The sequence below is a fragment of the Polyodon spathula genome, chromosome 24, assembly GCF_017654505.1.
Source record: "Polyodon spathula isolate WHYD16114869_AA chromosome 24, ASM1765450v1, whole genome shotgun sequence".
NCBI classification, from domain to species: Eukaryota; Metazoa; Chordata; class Actinopteri; order Acipenseriformes; family Polyodontidae; genus Polyodon; species Polyodon spathula.
The window spans coordinates 15,618,467-15,645,391 of NC_054557.1; the positions used below are offsets into that span (position 1 = coordinate 15,618,467).

Here is a 26,925-nt window from a genome sequence, read left to right on the forward strand (position 1 = left end):
CACAATGATGTGGCCAAAAGTGTTTATGTTGGTATTGTAGTGATATCAAGTAAATGGTTGTATTTAGATCGGTTGGTTTGCAATGTGTGGGTGTCCCACGTAATTCAGTATAAACAGTCAGTCAAACGTTTTGGTCTAGCGGAGGGATCATTAGCCCACGTTCTATTAAGTGTACAGCACAACTCATTATTATATTACAAACTGTGTAGTGAAAATAAACGATTACTTAGTGTAAGCTGTGCAGTGCTGTTTATTGAACGCCCAATTTACTTTCTCAAATAATACGCTGGTGTTGCTGTGCCGACTCTGTGAAAGGGAACAACCAGTTATGCAAGTAAAACGCTTAACCTCAGCAGTGCGTTGCAAGCTGAAGAAACCGAATCACATGTAAGACAATACTGTTTGATTGTCTTCCTTTGTTTGCACAGTGAGGTTGAATCCAGGTGAAACGTATTGGATCGTGCAAACAGGTTAATGCGCCCTGTGTCACCTTTCACACACGGGACTGGATTAAAATCATTTATACGTTGAAAATACACCATACTTTAACCCTTGAAAGACCAAGCTTTTTTATAATCTTTTTTGTGAAGGTTTAACATTCCCGTCCTATGAAAAACACAAAAACACATATACACTTTGAATGAATTCCAAAATAATATGTGCAGCTCACCAAATACAATAAAACACATTCATCTCTATGGGCTTTTGAGTTGGCTTTTTAAATCCAGTATATTTGAGCTGAAAGACCAAAGCTGGTCCTTCTAGTCCTGGTCTTTGTTCCAACCCTGTTCTAAATTGTTTAATTGAACGGATTAAACCCCCTTCCAGACCCTGAAGGAGTTATTTATCCTAGTGTACCTATTAAACCTGGAGTGGAATGCCAGTACGGTGATTGGGCACACCTGTATTACTGGATCAAGGCCCTTTGTTTAATGGATAACTGGCAAGGTGGGTGTGTGTGTTACGCATATGACCCCTAATTGGTCTAGAGGGATGGGTCCAGACTAGTGAGAGAGCCAAGGACAATACCTGACCTCATGGCTCCTGGCACTGCTGAGCCAGTTTCAATAGAGGTGTCGTTCCTCACGTATTAGAAAATGGAGGCGTGATTAATATGTTTCACAGCAGCAGCAACACAATGTGAATCACACCTCAGAACAGCGTTGAAACTAGCACCCGGGGAGGTGTGTAAAGCAATCCCCTTGAAGAGGCCTCCCTCTTTCCAAACTGCAAACTACAATGAGTCCAGCAGCGACTGAAACTTCACTGTGAGTGACTGCATTCCTTCCCCTTGGCGGTGTTAAAGCAGGTGCATGGTGTCCCTTGTAAGGCTATTGCAGCTGATTGTCCTTGCAGTGTGAAGGTAAGGCAGCAGTGCAGTTTATACCATTGAAAGGACTCTGGCCTGTGCATTACCAGGCGTTGCTAAGGTAACCAGGGATACTGAAGAAAGGGTCAGACAGGTGACTCCAGCGCTTTGGTCATCTGAGTGTGTTTAAGTGTGGGCTGTGAGCTCTCAGGGGTGACAGTCGCCAGCAATAATTTCCACTAGCAGGAGGACAGGAATTTGGAGCGATGATTGCACTGGAATGGTGCCAGCGCTGTTTTAGAAGATCAGTAATGTCCTGTTTACAGGCCCTCGTCTGCATTCTGAGTAAGATAATGGCCACTCAGGTGTACCGAAACAGTTTGCGTCTGTTCGCTTTAAAATAATTTTTCTAATAGATGCGTCACATCAGACAGGCTTTGCATAATCCTAGCAAACAAAGATCAATAAATCTCTTTTTTACCAGGGTATTTTTTCATGGCATATTCACAGCTGTTCCCATGGTTTTAGCAGCATTTAACATAGTTTACCCTGGTTTCCATGTTTATTAATATGCTTTATCACACCTCATTATTCTTTACAATGCTTACCTATACCTGACCATGTCTTCACTGCCATTTATTACACTTTGTTCTGCTATTACTATGGGAAACTTTTATAAGGGATGAGCCGTAGTTTTCAAGCAGCAGGTGTCTTCATTACATATCTTTTATTTTGTGCAAGCATTATAAGCTTGGTATGTCACTATGTGGATTTTGGGTAATATTGAAGACATAAAGGGGTAAAGATGAAGTCTTGTAAAGTTCTACACGACGAAATGTAAGATTTGTTGGCTCTTATTTTGAAGCTGCTGTAGACTGTGCATGAACACAGCGCAATCAGAAATCACTAGAAGCACCATGCAGCTGGCGTCTCCCACATTATTTTGCAGTTTTATTGTGCAATTCTGTTTTACTATACTGCGCATGCTCTAAACGAAAGTGAAGGATCATGGCCGATACTAGGCAGCTGACAGTGGATGGTGGATATTTTCATGCCTTTAACACTGGGTTAGTAAGTGTCTCATAGCTTGGCTGTTTTGCTTGCAGCAGTGCAGTGTTCGGCTCATTCCTAGCAGGCTGCTTTTCAAACTGGCATCTGACAGCTTGACTGTTTTAGCCAAGCCTTCAGAATACAGCCTGCCAGTGAGCAGCACCAATGTGTGCTGCAGTTAAAGCTGATGTTATAGTATGGAGTTGACTGAGCTGAGATTGTGACTGAATTTTGCTCGAGTCCCCTAACCCTCTTTATATGACTTCAGTAGAATGGAAAAAGGCCTGTTTCTGATGTGCAGTATCTGTGATTAGTGGGCGTGGGCAGGGAGCGGTGCTGGAGGAGAGCCCTGGGCATCGGCACGCCTGGCACGGGCTGAGCATGGATTAAGTTCTTACATGGAGGTATGTGGAGATTGCACTGCTGCCCTTCCATGTTAGCGACAGGAGCAGCTGGGGACCCCACCCCTTCGGAACCACAAACAACAAGAAGAAGAAAATACCCCAATGCTGTTGCCCTGGCTTATTTCTTATTAACAGAAATGAGGGACGAATGCAGGGCTGGGATGTTGATGTGCCGTGTGCTTTTACTGTCAGGAGAGACTGAGGGAGCGGTTGAGGTTAGGTTGGGCTAAGGTTTAGTGTAGGGTTAGGGCTGCGGGCTAGGGTTAGGTATAGGGTTTAGTTACAGACTGATTTTCAATAAACTTCCGATAGATAATTGCCAGTATTTTAATTAACATTTTTACACCCCCCCTTTGTCTTCATCCACTATACATTCGAAGCCTGTAAATCCTCTAATGGGAGATGCTGGACACAGCCTCATACTGTATGCTCACTGTGTGTGTTTTTTTTTAAATACAGATGACAGCTTACATGACCAAACATGATTGCAATTACAGTATACCATGGGAACCGACCCCAGGGCACATCAGCTTGATTGGTCGGTTCTCTCTCATTGTCATTTAATGTCGGTCATCTGGATGTTAATCATCAGAAATAATTGCTTTATGTTTTTTTTAAATCCTGGGAACTAACCTCAATCAGTAACAGGTTTTTTTTTTAATGTTATTATGGTCCTATCAAACTGTTTAAGTTTGGGAAGCCTCTGTAATCCCTTTTAGAGCTGGTTAATAATTCATTAAAGCAGCAGAGATTTAAAGAGACAGGAAGGCATTGCGCGAGTCTGCCGTCCCGTAAGATATATGAGGCAATGATGCTACTCCCACCAGCTCTTAGTAATCGCGGGTGTGTGCTTGTTGCACCATTAGCTCATGCAGGCGCTTGTTTGTGTCTGGAGGCTTGTTCACCGACATGAAGATCACTGATTGCATAACTAAAGCAAGGTTTTGGGTGCCCACAATCCCCCCTTCTCTAAAGCTGTAAATCAGCTCTGCATGGGTTTTTAATGTTTATGCATGACTGGAATTGTCAATCCCCAGAGTGTTCTTTATATGTGAGCGCCTGTCTCATGAAATTAAGAAGAGGCTGGCTCAAGCCCAGAATTTCCAATCCCTTTACCTGAATAAACAGGGCTGTAGTTAACAAACACTTCAAGCAGCTCCCTATAGCCATCTAGTTCTGAAGCCCCGGTTTGACCAACGGAGGCCTGCTATTTGTAAATGTCTCAGTCAATCAGAAGTTGTTATCCCAAAGGTACTGTGTTCCAGCTAAACTTGTTAGAATACTAGAATATTGGAACACTCAGTGCTGCAGGCCGAGTACACACGCATCTGCTTTAGAAGAGCAATAGAACCACAGTGGGAACTAAAATACAGACCTTCATTAAGCTTGCAGGAAATCAAAATAGCACTATGGTCAGTTATCAGGCAAACAATGCCAGCTGCAAAGGAATCCTTCATAAAAGTTTATGATACATTTGCATGGTAATTGAGCAGTTTTCCTGTGCTTTCCCCATGGATACTATGCATTACCATGGTTTACCATACAGGTAGAACCTGAGTTTTTTAAATATGTGTTACCGTCCCTCTCTGGCCTTTACCATGCTTTCACTGTGCTTTCTTACACCTTGCAACACATTTTTTTGCTCTGGTAAACTTTTGTAAGGGTTGTGCTGGAGGAAATATTTCTGCCGTTTAATTGCAGCTTTGTTCACAGGGTTGAGAAAAGTCTGAATAAAATCTGAGCCATTAAAATGATCAAATGAGAGACCTGGATTTAAATGGTAACGTAGGTAGACTAGAAGAATAGAACCGACACACACAGGTCTAAATAAAAAACTCTGAATGGAATAAACCAACAGATTTTTCCTCTCTGGGAGGACACAGACTATTTCAGTGAAAACAGTCATGAATATCCCTGTATCACATCAGCAGTAGTTTCCCCTACCCAGTCGCCAGCATTGCATTAGAATATCTGAGTGACCCCTAACCCACATTATGCTGTTGAGAAAATATCATCAGAAAACAGTGGAAATACCAGAGCGTGAGGATCTATTGCTAAGAGGCCACACTGTCCTGCAGACACAGTCAGTCAGTTTGAGATAGAAATACCAATCCTTGGTGTCTGCCCTCTACATTCTTCACAGTTTAGCCCACCATACCCCTATCCCTATTAAGAAAGCAGATTGTTGTGACTTAATGATTGCAATATTCAGTCAAATTCTTTAGCCAGTGATGACATCAATGTACATAATCTGATATTCCATAACACATGATCTCATAAAATAAGACACCTGAGAGAACAAGATGATGTTTAAAAATGATCTGACTGAATGTTCAGCATGTTGTTAAACATGGTAACTGCTATGAAGCATGTTCGGAGAACACCAGAATCGCTCATTAAAAGAGGTACCCAGATTGGGTTTCCCCCCGCGGTTTCTATTCTGTAAGTGGCAAAGTAACTGTTAAATTACACTCTGCTGTGTGAATACACATTTCCATTGCTCTGCTAAAAATAACTGCCTGCTATGAAGTATAGAAAATCATTTAAAGCAAAGGGTTTTTCTTTTCAAACTCTGAAGTACTATGATGCCAGGATGCAGTCTTTCATCACACATACTCGACGAGGGCTAAATATTTTATTTTCCTTGTTCAAACGCACAGTAATCTAAAGATATAAAGAGCCCTATAAGGCTTTGTTTGAGTAAAATCAACATCTCCAAGCTATCTTTAATGTGGCTTTCCATTAAATCAGACGTGTCACATGGTCATTTTTAAGTTCTGCTCACAATCTACTGAAACAGTGTTTAGTTCTGTGATCTCTGACATAGTGGCTGTGTGTCAAAATACAAGCGAATAAATAAATCAATAGAAATAAAGTGCAGCAGTACTCAGGGTGGACTTCGTGGGTTATTTGTAGTCAGTAGTTATTACAATGAATCATAATCAGGTGTTCTTGTAAACCATATTTAGGGGGTATGATAAATCATCTCAATTAGTGAGTTTATAAACCTGCCCAGGCTTTTTTCACCTTACAATGGTGTAAAGATCAACGAGTCAAGCAAGCATGTCTTGCTGCTGAAATAACAACGATTCTGGCTTCAGATCAAGCCCTACATACTACAGTCTTGAAGCAGATAGTGCAGGTGGCTCAGTTATCAGCCAAGAAGATATCTACTCTACACGAAACCTGTGTAAGAAGAATAATAAACTGCGAGGGGCAAGTCTTGTTTGTGTAAAAAGTGCCAGCGCATTATTGATTCAAGCCAAATCCTTAGGGGTGTGTCCAGATCAAAATCACACAGAGAGAGCTGGATACAGTTTAATACTGTCGGGCTCCCTGCAATTTAAATCTAACAACAGGGAGCTTTAGATGCTATGCAGTACTCATATAATCGAATACTTTGGGGCTGTGCATACAATGATAAATGCTGTCATTTTCCACAATCAAATAAAGCGACATGTCTGGACCATGTTCAACCACCTCTGCTCCCCTGCTTGTCTATTATAGACCACTGTGTGGGAAGAGCATTAAGCAGATATTTCTATCTCTGCTGCTGGGTGACTGTTCAGAACTGCATGTCCTTTTAATTCAGGAGTTTCAGAACTGCATGTCCTTTTAATTAAAGGGTTTTCATGATGTTCCTCAGACTACACTGTACTGTCACACGGGGGGGGGGGGGGGGGGGGGGGTCTTGTGGGAAAACTGTTGATGGGCTAGCTGACATTTAAGATGTCAGATAACAGTGTTTGTTTGTAGAAGAATATACAAAAGTCTGTAACACTTTATATTGTGTCTTTAATTACAGCGTCTTTGCATAGTAGTTACTTAGTAAATACATGTGCACTTACACACAATTACAATGATATTATGCATAGTTACAATGTACTTAATGTGTAAATCCTTTTGCATGGTATAACCCTAACCCTAAGCCCCTAACCCTTTTCTAATACAATTGTGTACTTGAATATATCATGCAAAAAGATGTACACATTAAGAGCATTGTACCTCTGAATAATAGCATTGTAAATCTTCAGAGCAAGGACTAACTGAGTGTGGGGTCTGTTCAATAGATCTGAACGGTAAAGCAACATCTGTAAAGGTGCCTGTGAGTATTTAAATATGCCACATTTAGATGAACAGAAGAGACTCCAACGTTCGTCATGCTGAACTGGTCTTCACATTGATCAGGTCACAAGGTTGTTGAGTTCATTCCTGTTTTCATTCTCTTTTGAAACCCCAATGCAGCATCATGTATAACAGCACCGATGAAGCAAAGAGAAACGGCCGTAGACATATAGGTGTTTATGTAAATGATTAAAACTGGCAGTGAATTACAAGCAGACGTTCTAGTAAACCCTTTTAATACCCTGCTGATAATGAACCGCAAGCTGCACATGGTCTTTATTCAATGATATACTGCCAGCTCGGCAGGATTCTTTTTGAAAGGCAGAACTTTGCTGCGCCGAGGCTGGATTCCATTACTCTCTGTTACAGCACTGCTCTGTCAACCCACCTATAACAAAGCGTGCAATCGTAGGCTTCTCCGTGGAGACCCCCCTCCCCTGCACAGCCCACCACTCTCCATCGAGTTCACAGGAGAGCTCAATGATGTAATGTGCATTGACTGGAAGCAATCCTTGCGCCAATGCATTTTTTGTTTCTGCTTGGTGGTTGCCTGCTGCATGTCTGTATCAGCTATAGCATAGACACGCTGAGGGAATTTCTGTGCAAGTGCTGTTTGCTGCTGCAGCTCATTTCTGCTCCTCAGTGCCAGAGAAAAAAAAAACAAAAAAAACCCTGGTAAGACTGATTTTATTCTGCTAACCACATTTTGTTCATTTTTTACATGAAGAAAATTAAGTTTGAATTGTTACAAATGGCATAATAATGAGGGGGGGGGGGGTGTTTGCACAGCACTGGGTGCCTTGTGTCTGCGAGGCCAGTTTTTTTGTCGCTCGGATGGTGGGTACCATGGCAATAGATTGCTTTCTGTTGCCGTGGTTGCCGCTACTGCTGCTTCTGCTGGCTCTTGCTCTGCCTGTAGTAGGGTGCCGGTAACCATGGTGAGAAAGTGGGATTCCAGAACTGGCTTCTAAATTGATAAGGATGTTAGTGGGCTCGCTGGGCTGTCAGGAGGTGAATTTTTTTCCAGAATTAAAACATTCTGATCTTGTCTGCCCAAAAGATATAAAATATAATGATTTCATTAAATAATTAAAGGAACTTATAGTACAGAATATTGTCTTTTCCACCAACAACAAATTATATCGATATTAATATTTATTAATTTATTGTTTCATTTCAGAATCTTGTAAGTCTTAGAACAAATATAGAAGAGTTATTATCTAACAGAATAATCACACAAAAAAAAAAAAACGTGTTTTCTTTTTTTCAAACAATGACTGCAAATTTAGTTAGATGACGTCTAAATCATCATTTCAAATGAGTAAAGTACATTGATATGTAACGACCCTGTGTGCAAATATATATATATATATATATATATATATATATATATATATATATATATATATATATATATATATATATATATATAAAGCAACAGGGGTATTTAGCCAATAAAATCTGTACATTTTAAGCACAATAACCATGAAAATATCTCCTCCAGCACCTGCGCTCAGTGCAAAATTACTGCTCAGAATATTATCTTTTCTTAAAATAAAATAAAAATTTATCATGAAAGCTATGGAAATGTATGGATCAGATTAGGTGTATTTTCTTTTCCTATGAGAAAGCACAGCAGCCCATTGTTTTAGATGTGATACTGGCACACACACATGAGCGTGATAGTTATCTTAGGAACAGCGCACTCTGGACTGCAACGGTTCTGAGTGTTGTTCCTCAAGCTCTCAATTTAAAGCTTCTTAATGCGGATATTTTCAAATGCAGTGATTCTTATGACTAAAAATAAAAATCGTTTTAAACATAAGATGGTAAGATTACAGTCACTGGCGCATAGTAAATTAAACTTGCAAATGCATTACAGTGGGCTCTACTGTTATCTACAGATTAGTTACCAGATTAGTATTGATTTACAGGGTTTACAGAGTCAGGTACAGCGCAGTGGCTTTTTCATTGAAAATGTCTCTGAACTCTTAAGGGTTGCACCATGTTAGTTCTAATGGCAATGGCAGGGTATACATCTGCTTGCTCACTGTACAGTAAATTCATTTTCAGTGTCTCAATGTATATACTGTAATAACAAATGCACTGCATGCAAGTATTGCTAGCTGTAAAAAAAGGATACATGCCTCTGCAAATAGAAAATACAAAACCAAGGCAGACAGTAGAAATGGATTCTGAATGAGGAATTATAGCACTGCACCATCACACATGGCATTGAACTGTGCAGTGTAATTTCAATATGATCCCAAGAAAGTGAACACAGAGGATGTAGTTAAACAGGTTAACACATATGCACTGGGCAGGGCTGAAGACTAAGGGCTAATATTAATATGATGAAGGTGAGTCACTGGCATACACAACAGCAGAGCCACACTGTTGTGACTTTACAATTGGATGTGATCCAGAACCTAGAGAGACACAAAAGAAAAAGTTTAAATACCATGACCTTTTACTAAACATAAAGCAATGGTCCTCTACATAAACTACTAAACCAATGCTAAATAACATAAAGTGAATACATAAATATTTATACAACCGCATTCTTACGAGACCCCGAAGAATACATAGCCCGCTGCTCCCAGTGATGATATATATATATATATATATATATATATATATATATATATATATATATATATATATATATATATATATATATATATATATATATATATATATATGTATGTGTAAATAAGTGCAATCTCTAATCTAAGCAGAGCCCGCTGTAGCTAGTGATAGAGAAATCCCATACTATATCATATTAAACAGGTAAGAGTTGAATGCTAGGGCTTGCATATGGTATATAGTAATACCTTTAACCCTTTAGAGATGATCCAGTGTACTGCTGACTTTAGCTGCTTGGACACTTCTGGGGCATCCCTTTGCATGTGCAGGTTTCCCTTTTCCTGTATGTTTAACAACTCTAACAACGTGTGAAGTAGGGACACATGTTCAAATAGCAGGGACATTTTAATGATTAACACGGAAGTGTAAAAGTGTGAGATTGGAAAATGTGTCAAACTAGAAATGAAACAAGGAATGAGAGAGAGAGAGAGAGAGAGAGAGAGAGAGAGAGAGAGAGAGAGAGAGAGAGAGAGAGAGAGAGAGAGAGAGAGAGAGAGGTCAGTATAGTAACTCTTGAGAACCCATGGCAACACTTGCAACACAGCTCTACACAGTCAAGATTATAAATAAATAAATGCTACGGTTATGCTTAAATGGCTAGCAAAGTGTAAAATGGGAGCAAGCCCGTGCTCCCAGTGTTTACTAGCATCAGTCTTGCTGTTAGAAATCTTGAGGATGGTCTTCAGATGTCCCAGTTCTTGGCGTGCCTTCCTCTCCTCCCTTACGGGTGAGGGCTGCACAATAAGTACAGTTGCAGGGTGTCACTTTGTTTCTATTAAGGAAACTGGCTGTCGGCATTATAGCCTGTTTTCCAAGCACCATATTTGGTCTGCTCTTGGATGTTGTGAAACCAGGCCCTGAAGGTAACACACCGGCTTATTTAGGTCAGTGCGTTCATCTGCTATGTCATCTATATAGTCTACCGACACATAAACATAATGTGGAGCTCTGGCACCAGGCAGACTGCTGGATTCCTGGATCGTCAGACCGTGATGCGTAATCAAACTGTTACATCCACTGTGACTGCACTGTGCACGCTCCCGGGTGAGATGAGGACGATTAGAAACACTGTTTCTTCACGGGGGGGCTTTGATTTTTCTAGGAAAGATGTGGAAAGTTCACTTTGCCCTGAATTACATCAGACTATTGATTCTGCTTCAGATGAAAATATATATATTTTTTTAAACACACAAATGAGGCCAGATTGCAAATAAAACAGCTAAAAGCAATGTCTAATCTTGCATCTATTAAAGTATGAAATGACAACTGATGTCTTACTCTGTATTGAAAATAAATACAATAAGTATTTCTTTGTTTTCTCCTTTACTTAAAGTACATTTTCAGAACAGATAAAAGCAATCTTGATGGCAATGACTACACAGAATGGGACTTTCTCCAAGATCCCCTTTTACACTACTTTACTGTTTTTAATCTGCTGTATGAAATTACAAACTGTTTTAAAATGTTCCCATTTTAGGTTATGGTATGGTTTCAGACATGACATCGCATGAGCTGTTGTTCTACGTGTGACTTGTTTTGTCAGCAGTGTTTCAGCTTTTCAGATGCAATGTATTTTCAATGTTTCAGATGCAATGTATCTGGTGGCCAGCGGATCTGAGAGCAGTGCTGATTTCCCAGGATATTTGACTCTCTGCTTGCTGGTAATCCAGGGTCCTTGAGACATGTCATTCCATGGCATAGTATTGAGAAGGAGGATTTGGAAATGTACAGAGGATACATAAAAAGCTGTTCCCTTGATAAAGAAAGCTGTTGAAAGCATGCAATGCAATGCTACACAATGAAGTATTAATGGAGCTGGCTTTTATGAGAATCACTCACTTCTCCTTCTTCACTGTCTAAAAAGCATTTGCAAACAAGTGCATCTTTTCGGATAAAACAGGAGTTGATGAAAGAGACTATGGATGATCGGCCAACGTTATGATTCCAGCACCTGAATAATAAAATCTTTGTAATAGATTATCACTCTGATATGTCCATTTTTCAAATAGTTGTACTGTTATTATCTTTTGTGTGGTTTCTACTTTAAAGCGTTTGAAAATGTGAACGCTGTAGCGAGTTTCTTCGTGAAGCTGAGTAGTTTAACCCAGCAATATGTTATAGTGTATCCTTGTATTCAGAAGCCAGTCTATCTGAAATACGATTGCGTGAGGCATAGGAATCAAAGTTATAGCGCACTTTAGGGACCGGAGTCCACTTCATTAGTTTTCACTCTGCTCCCCCGGAGGTTCATTTATATATTTCTGACATAATGACTTGTTCATTTTCCGACCCAGCCTTTTAATCCATTCAGCAGTGTGTTTGACCTGTTAAATAATACAAATAGGGTCAGCCCTGTGAAAATAAACAGCTGCTCATTTATTTCCAGGCGGGACTAATTAAACGTCCTCATGCTCCCCTCGGGGGGAGGTAATTGTGTTAAAAATGGATCATCGGTCTGCAGCTGGCTCAGTGCTAGTATAAAGGGCAGGACCTCGTATGAGAGCCCTTTGACCACCTTCTTCCAAACCTAGCTTTTGTCGAGTTTTTATTCATTTTACAATCAAAGTCGACTGCCACAGAAAGCTAACATTAAAGCTGAATCACAACTCTTGTGGTGACCACTCTGATGAATTCCAATTGGTTGGTTCCCCCCTAGAACATTACATGTGACTGGTTGTTTTGAAGCAGTGTTTGTTTGCACATTAAACACTAATGTAAACAGGAATACATTAGGATGGAAGTGTGGTTTTTTTGTGTGTCATTGTAGCTTCCGCAGACTGTAGGGAGGTGTGATTACAGAGGGGGTGCCCAGAGGCTCCCATGGCATCAGCAGATTGACCGTGCATTGCAGGGTGTGAGTCGTGCAAGCGTAGTTCGAATCCTGTCCATGCCAAGTTGCTAATTTTTGCTGGGGACCATGTGAGAGTTATATGACCTTTGCCCTCTCGCGAGGTTAGAGAGGTAAATCAGCTGAGGAAGGTTTGCTTCGTCGCATATTATCGACATCTACTGGTCAGGTAGCCACAAGTCCAGGCGGGGACTTCCAAAGGATGCTTAAAGAGAATAGTTTTAGAGGGACATTATCAGATTGCAAGATGAATATGGTAAAGGAAAATATCTTCCAGATAATTTGCAAAGAAGTTAAATCATTGTACACACCATATAGATGGATGGATAGATAGATTCAAACTGAAAGATATTCCAATCAAAAGAGAGTGTCAAGCTCAATGCAGCACTGCAATAGGGGCTGTGAAGATATCTTGTTTAGATGTGCTATTGGATCTCATGAAACTTTGCTACAAAACAACATCCAGGTAGAGCTGTCAGGTTGAAACATACCAAACGGTGCTCAGTTTCAATCAATGAAGTTATAGCGATAAGTGATACCTGGGCTGAAAAACTAAATAAGGTGTTATCACAATGTATAGCAGGCCAGTCATTATATGGGCATGCAGGCCAGTGTGGAGTGGACAGGATGTGACACATGGCTGAGGTGTGAAGTGACTAACACACCTGCAGTCAATACTGGCTGTGAGTCACCTCCAAACTAGAACTCAGCATTTAGAATGTGGATTCACTGGCAACATATAGTCAAGCCTGCTTTCAAACTGTCACTCAGGGGATCATCAAAAAGCGGTCTTTCCAGCTGCGTGATTTAAATAAGCACAGAACTGAGCTGAAAACAAGTTAGAAAAAAAGCAGTCAATTGTAACAGGTAAGAAGGGTCTACCTGTAACAGCGAGGTTTTGTCGTCGGTTGGCATTGTGTGACATGCTGTGGCTCCTGCAGTTGTTTCTCATGTTTATTTTAATGGGTAGCAGAATAAAGAACGGTGAATGTATCACCCCACTCACTGTGTTCTAGCTTATTTAACTAGGCCCTCTGTATATTCTGCCACTCATTAACCAATAATGTTAAAAACTAACAGACACATCAATCTGTGAAGGCCACCGTGGCTAAGAGATTTTTTTGGAAAATGTAGCTTTATTTCCATTTCTCTTAGATTTTTAAACTTGGCAACTGTAGCACAGAAACAGGTCTAGCAATAGGACCTCACTTTGAAGGGACTTTTGAAAAGACCTTGTGTTTTGTAAGATGCCCCCCTCGCTTTTGAACACAGGACTCCTAACTGTCACTACAGCGGGTATTAGCAGGTAATGACCGCTGAGTCAGATATAAATGCTTAATTAATATGCCTTTGTCCTTTGCTTCTGTATAATTCTTAATTTATAAGCCACATATTTATTGCAGCATTTGATAGAATGACACAACAGACCCGGGGTACAGCGTGGCACATGAGAGCTGCATATCCAGATTCTGTCCTCCTGTGGAGCTTTCTTTAGCTCATAGGGATCAAGGCTCTTTACAGGTCATCTCACTTTTATATTCTCCTTTTAAAATCTGTTTAAAAAAAACCCCTGATGTATTAGAAGCTTAGAGACACGATTAGATAAAAATTATTTTCAAAATGTCTACTACCAATTTGCCGGCAAGCTCATCTAGGGCTGTGAAAACCTAAATAAATAAATAAATAAATAACGGTAGGGGGAAAAAATTAATTGAAAACATTTTCAATTAGTGAATCACTGGAGAATGAATTTTGTGTGGTGACATTTTAATGGCTATTCAAAAAATTATAGTGTAGCGAAAGCCTGTAACGAACTTTACTTTTTTCAAATAGTTTTGGTTTGTGCTAGGATTGTAATTGGTGTTTTTCTAATAACAATTTTGAGCAAACAGTATCTAGCATCTAGTTCCTAAGAGTTGGTTTTCCTTGGGTCATTCATTTAACTGAATACTAGATTGCTTCCTGTAGCAGGAGTTCCCTTGGAAATGGGGTGGTGAATAGCTTCCAGGTATCAGAGAGCATCAGAGAGAGGAGCGCCGCGTCCCCCCCCCCCACTCACCCAACTGTAGTGCTGAAACGCAACACTGCTCAGAAAGTCTACATGCAGGGAGAAAAAAACAGTGTAGAAACACACCAAAGCTCTACATAACCTCAAGATAAAACCAGTGCTCTTTTTCAAAAGAACAGTTTAATGAATTCCTAACTGCATTTAAGCAGACTTTAAAAAAAATAAATAAAAAAAAACACTAATAACTGCAATAATAACCATCATCGCCTTTTTAGTGTGCAGAGCCTTGTTAGACCTTGCTTGAGCGGTCATGTCATCACTTTATCCTGCTGGCACAGTGTGTGTGTGTGTGTGTGTGTGTGTGTGTGTGTGTGTGTGTGTGTGTGTGTGTGTGTGTGTGTGTGTGTGTGTGTGTGTGTGTGTGTGTGTGTGTGTGTGTGTGTGTGTGTGTGTGTGTGTGTGTGTGTGTGTGTGTGTGTGTGTGTGTGTGTGTGTGTGTGTGTGTGTGTGTGTGTGTGTGTGTGTGTGTGTGTGTGTGTGTGTGTGTGTGTGTGTGTGTGTGTGTGTGTGTGTGTGTGTGTGTGTGTGTGTGTGTGTGTGTGTGTGTGTGTGTGTGTGTGTGTGTGTGTGTGTGTGTGTGTGTGTGTGTGTGTGTGTGTGTGTGTGTGTGTGTGTGTGTGTGTGTGTGTGTGTGTGTGTGTGTGTGTGTGTGTGTGTGTGTGTGTGTGTGTGTGTGTGTGTGTGTGTGTGTGTGTGTGTGTGTGTGTGTGTGTGTGTGTGTGTGTGTGTGTGTGTGTGTGTGTGTGTGTGTGTGTGTGTGTGTGTGTGTGTGTGTGTGTGTGTGTGTGTGTGTGTGTGTGTGTGTGTGTGTGTGTGTGTGTGTGTGTGTGTGTGTGTGTGTGTGTGTGTGTGTGTGTGTGTGTGTGTGTGTGTGTGTGTGTGTGTGTGTGTGTGTGTGTGTGTGTGTGTGTGTGTGTGTGTGTGTGTGTGTGTGTGTGTGTGTGTGTGTGTGTGTGTGTGTGTGTGTGTGTGTGTGTGTGTGTGTGTGTGTGTGTGTGTGTGTGTGTGTGTGTGTGTGTGTGTGTGTGTGTGTGTGTGTGTGTGTGTGTGTGTGTGTGTGTGTGTGTGTGTGTGTGTGTGTGTGTGTGTGTGTGTGTGTGTGTGTGTGTGTGTGTGTGTGTGTGTGTGTGTGTGTGTGTGTGTGTGTGTGTGTGTGTGTGTGTGTGTGTGTGTGTGTGTGTGTGTGTGTGTGTGTGTGTGTGTGTGTGTGTGTGTGTGTGTGTGTGTGTGTGTGTGTGTGTGTGTGTGTGTGTGTGTGTGTGTGTGTGTGTGTGTGTGTGTGTGTGTGTGTGTGTGTGTGTGTGTGAGTGTGTGTGTGTGTGACTGCTCCATGCTGGCTGGTTCGTGACATTGAGAATGTGATGTTCACATTCTTATTCGTGACATTCTGAACCTGGCATTCCTGCTAGTTGCTATAAAACTGTTTTCAACGTTTAATAAATGCGACTTGGTGATAAATAAAGAGATGGTACGAGAACTAAACATCCATGACGTGGAATCTCTCTATTGCGATCATCAAAGAGTAATGGTGTTGGGACTTCCTGAGGGAGATCATCATGTCTCAATTGTAAGGGACTGACAAGAGTGGAAGGGCCCCAATAGGAAATAAGATCACTTACCTTTGTAAGGATATCCTGGGTAAAGCATTTCCACAGTTAAATGGAGGCTTGATGGATGTTTCCCCAAGGGAGCTTTTTTTTCCTGATCTGCTGTATATTAGTTTGTTAGCTGATCTGCTGTATATTAGTTTGTTAGCTGATCTGCTGTATATTAGTTTGTTAGCTGATCTGCTGTATATTAGTTTGTTAGCTGATCTGCTGTATATTAGTTTGTTAGCTGATCTGCTGTATATTAGTTTGTTAGCTGATCTGCTGTGCTATTAGTTTGTTAGCTGATCTGCTGTATATTAGTTTGTTAGCTGATCTGCTGTATATTAGTTTGTTAGCTGATCTGCTGTATATTAGTTTGTTAGCTGATCTGCTGTATATTAGTTTGTTAGCTGATCTGCTGTATATTAGTTTGTTAGCTGATCTGCTGTATATTAGTTTGTTAGCTGATCTGCTGTATATTAGTTTGTTAGCTGATCTGCTGTATATTAGTTTGTTAGCTGATCTGCTGTATATTAGTTTGTTAGCTGATCTGCTGTATATTAGTTTGTTAGCTGATCTGCTGTATATTAGTTTGTTAGCTGATCTGCTGTATATTAGTTTGTTAGCTGATCTGCTGTATATTAGTTTGTTAGCTGATCTGCTGTATATTAGTTTGTTAGCTGATCTGCTGTATATTAGTTTGTTAGCTGATCTGCTGTATATTAGTTTGTTAGCTGATCTGCTGTATATTAGTTTGTTAGCTGATCTGCTGTATATTAGTTTGTTAGCTGATCTGCTGTATATTAGTTTGTTAGCTTTTTTCTTTTTTATGTTTTATTATATTTAAGAACTGACAGAGTTCCTAGATAATGACGGTGTGGTTCATTTTCAAAGGCTACATTTAATTGCTGCTCCAAAAGAGAGAGATAAAAATGGCCTGAAATTACTGTAGCACGTGCAATGCCTATGTGTTCTGTAGAATGAGGTAAAACTACAACATTGACCCTTTATTAAAAACTGCCAGTAGACGGTTATACCAGTGCTCTGAGAACCAGAATTTCAACTTCGAAAAACAACACTCTTTCAAAGTTAGTCACCATTATATGTTTTAATATTGTAAAGAGCCTGACTGCCAGCTTTGTTTTGAAAGACCTTGACACACATACAAGATTACTAAGGAATTAGGCTTATGGAGGGTGGGGGTAACTGATTTAAACAGATAAAAATAGCATATTAATAGGACATTGTTAAAGAAACCAAACTCTGTCATTTTTATAAACATTAAACTGCATTTAATTCATTCCAGCTAACTTTGAAAAGAGCTAAACCGACTGCTGGTATCAGTTTGTGTTATCTGATCTATGGAGCTCCCAAATAATCTTTCACAAAGTACGTGCTCCGCTGGGGTCTGTACAGACTTTACCGAGGAGCTAAAATCTATTTCTCTTGTCTAAAGTCAGCTCCTTAACTTTCAGAGACCTGCTTATTCTACTTGTAGTTTGTCCAGAAAAGGAACACAAAAAAAAGTTTTATTCTTTGAGTTAAACCTGTGAAATTCAACAGAAGTAAACAGTCTAGGTTCTTCTTCTTCTACACTACTTTAAAAAGGTAGAATATGCACTGTAGCTCAGCTGTGTATATGCACTGTAGCTCAGCTGTGTATATGCACTGTAACTCAGCTGTGTATATGCACTGTAGCTCAGCTGTGTATATGCACTGTAGCTCAGCTGTGTATATGTACTGTAGCTCAGCTGTGTATATGTACTGTAGCTCAGCTGTGTATATGCACTGTAGCTCAGCTGTGTATATGTACTGTAGTTCAGCTGATGATTAGTGTTTCATGTGCAAGCTTTTCAGCCCAGCAATCAGAGCAAACAGACCTTGAGCTCAGAGGGAGGGGCCATCTGAATGATTTGCAGTGCGTGTGTGTGTGCTTGTAGTAAGAGCATATCATATCACTCCCACTGTGTGTGTTAGAGAGACGTACAGAGATCTGGTACAGCTTACATTGCTTGACTTTTCAAACCTGTTTTTCCCTGAACCTTTGGAGGTTTTTAGCAAGGTTCTTATGGAGGTACCTTCTTGGAAGAAAGGAACATAAACCAAGTAAGTGGAGTTCGACATTATCCCAGAACAAAACCTTAAAGCACTTCTCAGAAAGAGACGCATGGCACTTGCCTAGTGAAGCATCAAGAGTGTTCAATACTGAAGGAGAGAGGGAGAGCAGCAGTGTGTTTTTGACTGTAGTATTGTTGGTATTCCTCTTAACTTAAATGGATTTCAAGAATGCTTGAAATATACCTGATTCTATCTTCACAACATTGAATAAATACAAAAATCATCATGACTTACAAAATAAATTATTTCAAATTCAAAGGCCGCCGATAGGGGAGTAATTGTTCCCTAAAATAAGAGGTATCTATTATAGAAAGGCCAGTGTGCGTGACTGGTGTGTATTATTGTAGGGACTGTACAGGTGTTTGTCAATTTCTGAAACCTTAAACCTAACCTAATCTTGACCCTAACCTCAGGTATCCTTTGTCTCAGCAGTAAAAAGTGAGTCATGGTTGTTTGCCATGACATTGGTGAAAGATGGAAAGGGCTTGGTATAATTTGATAAAGGGATTGGATTCTGAGCTCATGAAAAGAGCTGCATTGTTTAAAGGTAATGCAGGTAATTAATCTTAATCTTCTAATTGATATACTGGAAAGTATACCCCAGGTTTCCTTAATCCAGGAATACAATACTGGGGAAAATAAAAAACAGCAAACAAGCTGAACACAGGTAAACATGTTAGACTCGATTTTAAATCATGCTGACACTTTTGAGGACTGAAGGAATTCACCATGTGTTGTTTTGAGTTTTTTGGGGAATATCGGTATGTAATATTCAGACTTTCTGTTTATTGACTGTATGGCAACGAAAAGATGATACATTTTGTGTTTTATTAATTGAAACGTAAAATTAGAAAAATTCCACATGGGTGACTCTTCTTGTTATCGTGGTTTCTTTGAGTCTGATCTGTTTAAGACAACAGCTGACATCTCTGTCCTGTGAGCAGGCACTCTGACAATGAGCGGCTTGCTCACTGTGGTTGGCATGCTGTTTGACGACTGAAGCACGTTTGTGGATGCCTTTCAGCCACTGAACTTTCACAACTAGCTGGTGCTTCACTGACTTTGCTGTTGAGCAGCAGAACAATTCTTTTAATTTTAAAAGGGAACTAGTTCCTTAGTACTAAATGCATCCCTGCTAATATCTATAGAAAGTGTTTGTTAACATGTATTGCACGTCAAAACTGCACGCCACTGTGATGGTAAACATTTAAAAGCACTTCCACTGGATAATCTTCCACAGATCAACGATAAGAAGAGATGCAGTGCTGGATAACATCTCTCACGGCATCATGTTTTCACAGCATTCCTTTTGTGTATCAGAATGAGGTCCTAGGGGACGAGAGCATTGATTGAGTCAGCCTGAACAGAAGTATTTACATATCACAGGGAAGTCAAACATACAGTATACATGATGTTCTTATAGCAACATGGAATGTAAACACGCTGAGATCTGATCCCCCCCGCACTTGTATTCTTGAAGTGGTACTTTAAGTGCCCTTTCTCCAAGATTACACTCTGTACTTCATGGGGCTCACAACAGTGCTCCCCACTCTCCGAACACTGTTTAAACTCTTTGGAATTCAATCCCATTCTCCTGAAGAGCAAATCCTGATCGTTATCTCAGGTCTCCCGGGACTGTGTTCCTGAAGCCAGCCGTGCATTGCAGCCCCACGCATTTACCGGCAGGGCATGCTTCATCAAAAACATTCTCACATTAAACGCTTTATTTGAAAGATGCAGAAATGTAACCTAGCCAAGCAGGTGTCCTGGAACATGCCCTTCATCTGCCAAACTATAGTGAGCTCTCATAAACCTTTCAGGTCCCTGCTCACTTAAAGGGGCAACAGTAATATACAACAGGCATTCAGATAAATAGCTCTTAAAGGGGTAACAGCAATGCAGACTAGGGTTTGTTACATTATGGAGAGTTTTTCTGGAGGTAATAATATATATCTATGAAGGTCTATTTTAATGATCTTAACATCACAGATCTAAATACCACGCTGTGTGATCTTGCTCTACTACATTAACAACTGCAATAAAAATAAATGTGTTAGCTTGTGTTTATTAATGCTGGGTAAGTGCACTCAGCTAGAGGTCTTGAGGTTAAAGAACATTACGAAACAAATGACTGTGTATTTGATGATGGGAATTAGTTTTTTACAGACTTCCTCCTTCTGGAAATAGCACTCGGTCTTCTCCATATTCCCTGTTGGTCTCTGTGCCATGATGTGGGAAATGCCTTTTTCCTTGGATGCAGGCCAGATGTCGTTTCGCCTTGCTGATACCAGAGCGAGTCCCTGAGGTCCAGTTTTTAAGTGTCCCAGTAAATGTATGTATTAAGGTGCCCTGCAAGTGTTCTCAGGGTGTAGAATCAGCTTGCAGAATCTTTCTCCAAGTTTTTCTTCACTATTCCTTAATATTCACAGAGAAGGTGGAATACTGATTTTTAACTTCAAGGAATGGTTCCTCTGAACACGCTTTAGACAGCAGTGAAAGCAAACAGCCCGGTCAATAGAGGTGAGGCTCGTCTTCTATACCCATTTCTGTTTCTATCAGATTCCACATCGTCTCCTTAGTCAAGTGCAGAGCTGGCATCTGTTAGCTCTGTTGATATGCGTTCCAGTCTCTGCTCGCTGTCACACATGATGGGCCTCAGAGCAAAGCACAGCAAGTTCTTCAGCTCTTCCAAGTGGCCAGGGCAGCGTGGGAGACGTGCACACAACTCGGAGATAGTTACAGCTGCAGATAAGACTTGAAGGGGAAAAAATAAGTTTGTTTTCTACGTGCCTGGATTTCACAAGCCAAAATGTCAGCATGTTGGAGGAGCCAATCTCCCCAGAGTTCTCTGTGAGCCAATAGAAGAATATTACGCAAATAGAAAAACACAGGCCCTGCGTGACTGTCCAAGGCAATATATAAAGCAGGCACTCGTTCTCTCAGTCTGTGAAAGCTCATAAGCAGGCAAATTCTCTACCCGTCTTCAAAACTCGTGGGTCAAAAACTCTGCAGGTGTTTGGGTTATGTGCAGTATGTGGTTGTCAGTGTAGGATAGACTCTGGTAATTGATTGTTGTAACTATGCCAGGAAATCTCTGTTCGCTACTGGAATTAAAGGCAGCCTCTTGCAATACAGAACCATTCAGTGTAGACGTTGTTACATTTAACACATGGCTACAGTACGTCAATGTGCTTATTATAAACACTTTTAACCTGAGTGAGAAGATACTAGTTAAAGACAGAAAGACAAGGTCAAGTAACTAAATCTCCAGGACCTGGCACCAACCTTCAGGAATATAAAGAAGAACAAGAAGCTGCTTTTAAACAACGGATGCAATTCTATCTAATGAATCTGCTATAAAGAGGAAGTCTAGGTCAGTATCTGTTGCGCAAACACAATGCGGTATACAGGAGACAGACAGACAGCAGAATGCAATATAAGGGTTTTTTGTCATGATGAAGAAAACCTCAAACCAGCATTGAGTTACTGAAAAAAAAAAAGTAATTACAACTGGAGAGATTTTTTATCCCTGAACAATAACATGTGAAAACCGCTGTCCTGTTTTGTGTCAGTTGCTTCAGTCATCTCTGTGTACAGATTGCACCAGTCCCTGTGTTTGCTCATCTGACAGTCTCATTTCGGCATCCTCACTCTGTTTATCTGCAGTGTCATGTGTGTACTTTTAAACCAGAGCTGAACTATGAGAACAGAAATAAGGGGTGAAAAGGGAATTTGAACCAAATAAAGCTGACCATCATTCAGCAAGGCATTCTATTACAGTGAAAAAGAGATTTAATTTTATTTTATTTTACAACACTGTGTTCCTTTTTCATCATGGAGTCAGTAGAGTTGGTCAGTTCATGCTAGTAGTTTGGGGCTTGCTGTGTGCCAGCGAACACAGATTAGTTATTATGCCTCTATTACACGCTTGACAGAGTTTTAGAAATAGCCTTTGCAGGACTTCGTTTGCATTCCACTGAGGCAACTGATTAAATATTTCAATGGCTGCAGCTTGCATGTCTTTGGAAATTATTTAGAGGGAAAACAAAAAACAGCCACAACAAAACTAAAAATGATTAGATCATCAATCCCTATTCTTTAGTGCTTGGTCCTGTATATTAATCTCTTTTCCATATCTGAACTTGGGAAGCCTGTGGCTCTGCAGGGGTCATGTGCAGGCTTGCTGGATCCTGCCCACTCTCTGCTGGCGATGTGCGCCCTGCCTTTACATAGAAACAATGCGCTCAGGTGCTGGGGAGGGCCCAGCGTGTCTTTACACATTTGCAGCGTATTGAGTGTCGTCAACAACTCTTGCTGGCTTTGAAATGCATTCATTGCACCTCAGGGAATTTGGTACATTTTTATGCTTTGACCCATTTTGGTGTAGTTCAGTTGTTTGTTTTTTTGGAGACACCAGAACAGCAGTAGGGCACAAACAGGCTCACCTTGAACCATGCGGAGTGTGTCTGATGTTGTCCCCAGAGTTGACATTCCTCCCTAGTACTGACTGCAGAGAAGAGCCAGCATTCCACAGAGCCCTCGGTAGCAGCTGAAGGAGTTAGATCTATCTAATTTAAAGGTTTGGGTCAGCTTCAAGAACTCTTTCCAGTTTCCCAGTCTCCAATAATAACTACAGTGGCTTCAGTGCTATATCTAGATGCTTTAAACTTAATACAAACCACTCAAGGCATCAATATTGGATGTATTTCCTTCCAAGTGAATTAGTTGAATGGATTTGTGAAAAAAAATACTCTTTTGGTTCGTTCCTGCTTGTAAAGATTTAGGCTAGAGGCATCGCTCGAATCTAATAAAATGCTTCTTTAGTTTTTTAGCAGGCAGAGTAATGAGGGAGAGCAGGAGCTGCTGCTGATGCTGCAAACTTTCCCTCAGATTACTTCATAGGCACTTTCACAAAGGAAAATAAGACAGCCTGCTTCATGAGGAGTCTGAGGCTCAGGCTTCTGACTTATCTTAGCCTGTCGCTTGAAGAGAAGGCTTTCGTCATGCACTGTGCGGATTCCTAAATGCAGACTGATTCAGGGTCTTGTCACAGTAAGCCCTAATTCTTTGTTATTGCTGAACGGGTACAGGCCAGCTTGCCATTTCACATCTTTTAGTATTGATCAAAGCTGATTCCAGTTGATACTACTGTAGGAACAGAAGCAACTATGACTGCCAGACACAGCGTTCACCAACACATCACAGATATCCTCCAGCAACTAGCTGATTCATCTCGCTTGCCCTGCTGAAGCCTTGTGGCCTACAACTTGACACGGGAAGTTTGTTCTCTTTTAATTGACAGCACAGATCTATGTGAAGGCAATGGCTAACTGGAGTGTGCGTTAGCCAAAGAAGCAGCATCTTAATGGCACTGGGACCTTCCTCTAACAGACAGACCACTTTGTATATACAAGGCTTTCTGGCTTTTAAACACGACAGTAACCAGAAAACACATTGGGTTTGGCAGAAGAGATTTTATACCAATTTCCATTGCCATATAAGGAACACTGTGCAGTCTAGGGAAGATAACAGTGCATTTGTAAATGCGTAGAAATTCAGGTTCAATTACAAGCACAGACAGCACCCTCACCTCTTCTTCAAAATTCAGTCCCTGAGAAAGAGGGGAAAAAAGACAGAAAGGTTTGGGATATTTTTTCAATATAACAGTATGCGCTGTTAGCAGAGTTCATAGCATTTGTGATGTCTAATGAATTTCTATTAACTGGCAATTTTAGGAGATAATTGAAAGCCGAGTTTCATGCCTCTGCATCTGTCAGTCGCTGCTTTATAACCGAGACCTCCTTGTGACTCAGAAACTTGCAAGTCCTGCAAATCAGCTAATGCTGCCAATCACTGCAATGAGTTTGCATGAATTACACTCTGGGGGGAAATAAAAAGAATTGCAGCAACACATAATTTTAAGAGAAAACCTTGTATGCTACAGTATGCAACTAACGATCATGTTTTATTTTGACAATGCTTTCAAGAACAGTACACAGTCTGTCTACCATACTGATGAGGTTTAGAAATACTGGTGTTCCAAACACAGACACAGGGATTGACAGCGATATTGACGGGGTGATGCAAACTGGGTCGACAGTGCAACTCTTTAATTGTGGTTCGTGTGGGAAGAGGCAGTGATATCACTACACAAGTCATTGAGATCCCATGGGTTCATATCGGTAACTGAATCATTGTAACTTTCATGATGTAACAACCAGCAAGCCCATTTGAAATAATAACTCTAGCATAATACTTGTTTCTAAAGAGTGTAAGCAACCCTTTTTGTATGCACCTCAAGATCTACTGTACAACGCCTGCAATACAAACAAAGTACACTGCAGATACACAAACATTCCCGGGGTGGCTGATGCAGCGTCCCTCTGCTTGTGTTTGAGTGACTAATGAGGTGGGTAAAAAGGGATTGGAAGTTGAAGGACCATATTTACCATCACCTTCTCCTTAAGTTGAGGGATATGTGATATAGTAAAGAAAAAAGATAGCTGTTGTCAGTCTATGCATGTTAAAGAATTTCAAATTACAATGAACTTGCATTCTTGTCACTGCCATCATTTTATTGGGACTGATGCTTCTTTTAGTAATGCTGAAATGTTACAGGAAGCAAATTATGATCCATCCTGGTGTGTCTCAGGTGTAGGTCTGTTTCTCATTACGAGACACCCACATATTTACGCAGATCATCTCCCTCTGTGCATCACTAGGCTGCAAATTGTTTCTTCACTAGCACAAACTTTTCTAAGAGAAATGATCTTTTGAACACTTATCTTAAACCCGACTTAATTTCATATGGGGTGGAGATGAGAGCGACAGCAGCCTGTGTTAATGAAATAGATCCCTCCATCGCATCTCTTCTGTACAAACGCCGCCTACCTCACCAAGCAACCCAAATTGCCATTGATCCATCTGATTGGTTACTCTTTCTCGGCTGAAGTCCCAGTAGTAACGTGATTCTTGACAGATATTTGAACCTCTTTCACACAGAGCAGTTTGCTTGTCAGCTGGAGAGAAACTTTGACCAAACCCGGAGCACCATATACTTAATTAGCAATCTGTTTTCCTTTGTAAATTAAATGGATGCTTTATATCATCTGTGCTTTAATGATGTATAATTTCTTGCCTGTTCAATATCCCATTACATGTTCTATATGATGTAAGAAGTTTCTGTACTTTCTCTCATTTTGAAATGTATCTTAAGGGCTCTATTTTAATTCTATTTTTAAAAGCCAGCAAGCGTTAGCGTTCGGGGAGTACTGTCATGGTGGCACTTCAGTAAATGGAAGACAGCCTCTCCCTGCTCTGCGTCCAAGTTCTTCTTGTGGACTTCAGGGATTAATCTTGGTTTGAGCGCCTGAGGAACAAGTTTATTGGAACATGTTGGCTTTTATGAGCTAGGAGGGGATGACAAGTACAAATCCCCAGGTTCTTTCCTTGTGACAGGCGGTTTATTCTCTTCACTAAAAATCAATACTACTGTCATTCTGTATGGGGACAGCACTGCATGGGATTCTGAAATATGTGGTGCTTGAATAGTTGCAGGACAGCACTGCATGGGATTCTGAAATGGATCATTGTTTCGGGGAAGAAAACAAATTATTTTTAGCTGATGTTTTTTTTTTCCAACACAAACAACAGGAAATGTGTATTTTTTACTCTTGCATTATATTTTCAATAATATTTGCTGTATATACTGGGGTATGTTCTTTCATAAACATGCACAAAACAACCCCGCATGAAACATGCAAAAACATTTGTGATTCATAAAGAACCCCATGTTTTTTGTTTTATATAATTCCACATGAAATAACTTGTCTTTTATTTTTTTTTAGTTTTTGAGGGAAATTGATTTCTATTATCTTGTAGAATGGTTCTATTGTTATTTTTTTGTATTCTTATTTATTAATTGTATTGATTTTCTTAAACTCGCTGAAATGGTGTATTGTTTTTGACTTTAATGATGGGTTCCACTGTTCTGAGTTGGTAGAGAATTTGCTGGGAACCCAAGTGGGCAACAGTAATAAAAAATATGGTTGTACCTGCATGGTGTCAATCAACACAAGACGACACACTCATAATAATTCAGTTTCATACAGAAGAATCAAACAGAGCCTTGGCAGATTTAAAGATGGTTGTTTTGGTCTGCATCACAAGCAAGCAAAGGCATTAAAGAGGCTGCTGTTACACAGATGTTGGTTGTTTTTAGCAACGTTTCCTGCAGTGTTAATGTTTTGTAAATGCCTCAGGGTCTCATTCAGGGAGCACTGTATCATATACAGTGTACCCAAGTATCTCCTTTATAAAAGTACCGCAGTGAAGGCACAGCAGTGCGGTAAAGCGCAGACAGGTATTGTGAGACTTGTGAAATGCATGGTTTTATCTTGTGGAAAGATGTTGACAAATGAAGATTACTTTGAAAAATATTTATCCGGGCTGCAAATAATAAGCCTCCTCGTCGATAACAAGCAAATAACTGCAGCTAAGGAAGAAGCATCTTGCCATGTCACTTGAGGCCCCCCATTCTAATTTGTAAATTCAACGATCTCTGAAACAGCACATGGAAGTAATTCCAGCTCAGAACAGTTCACCCAAGAAGGTAGTTAAAAATAAATGGGGCATTACTTATGATAAGATAAACCAGTGAGTGCCAACAGGGAATTTCTCCCTAAGCCGGCGTGGCTGGTATTGGGAATACTGGAGATTTTCCAGTTTGCCTGCATCCAATTAGAGCAAAGCATGGCAAAGGACCAGGA

At 40.4% G+C, this 26,925-nt stretch overlaps 1 protein-coding gene across 1 annotated transcript in view; it reads left to right on the forward strand.

Moving 5' to 3' along the window:
* Positions 1-17,997: 17,997 nt before the first annotated feature.
* Positions 17,998-26,925, forward strand: part of sema4ba (sema domain, immunoglobulin domain (Ig), transmembrane domain (TM) and short cytoplasmic domain, (semaphorin) 4Ba) — a 34,850-nt gene continuing 25,922 nt past the window's right edge. Inside the window, exon 1 of the mRNA XM_041226861.1 lies at positions 17,998-18,145. The gene's annotated coding sequence lies outside the window, so the exon portion shown is untranslated. The remainder of the gene's footprint in view (positions 18,146-26,925) is intronic.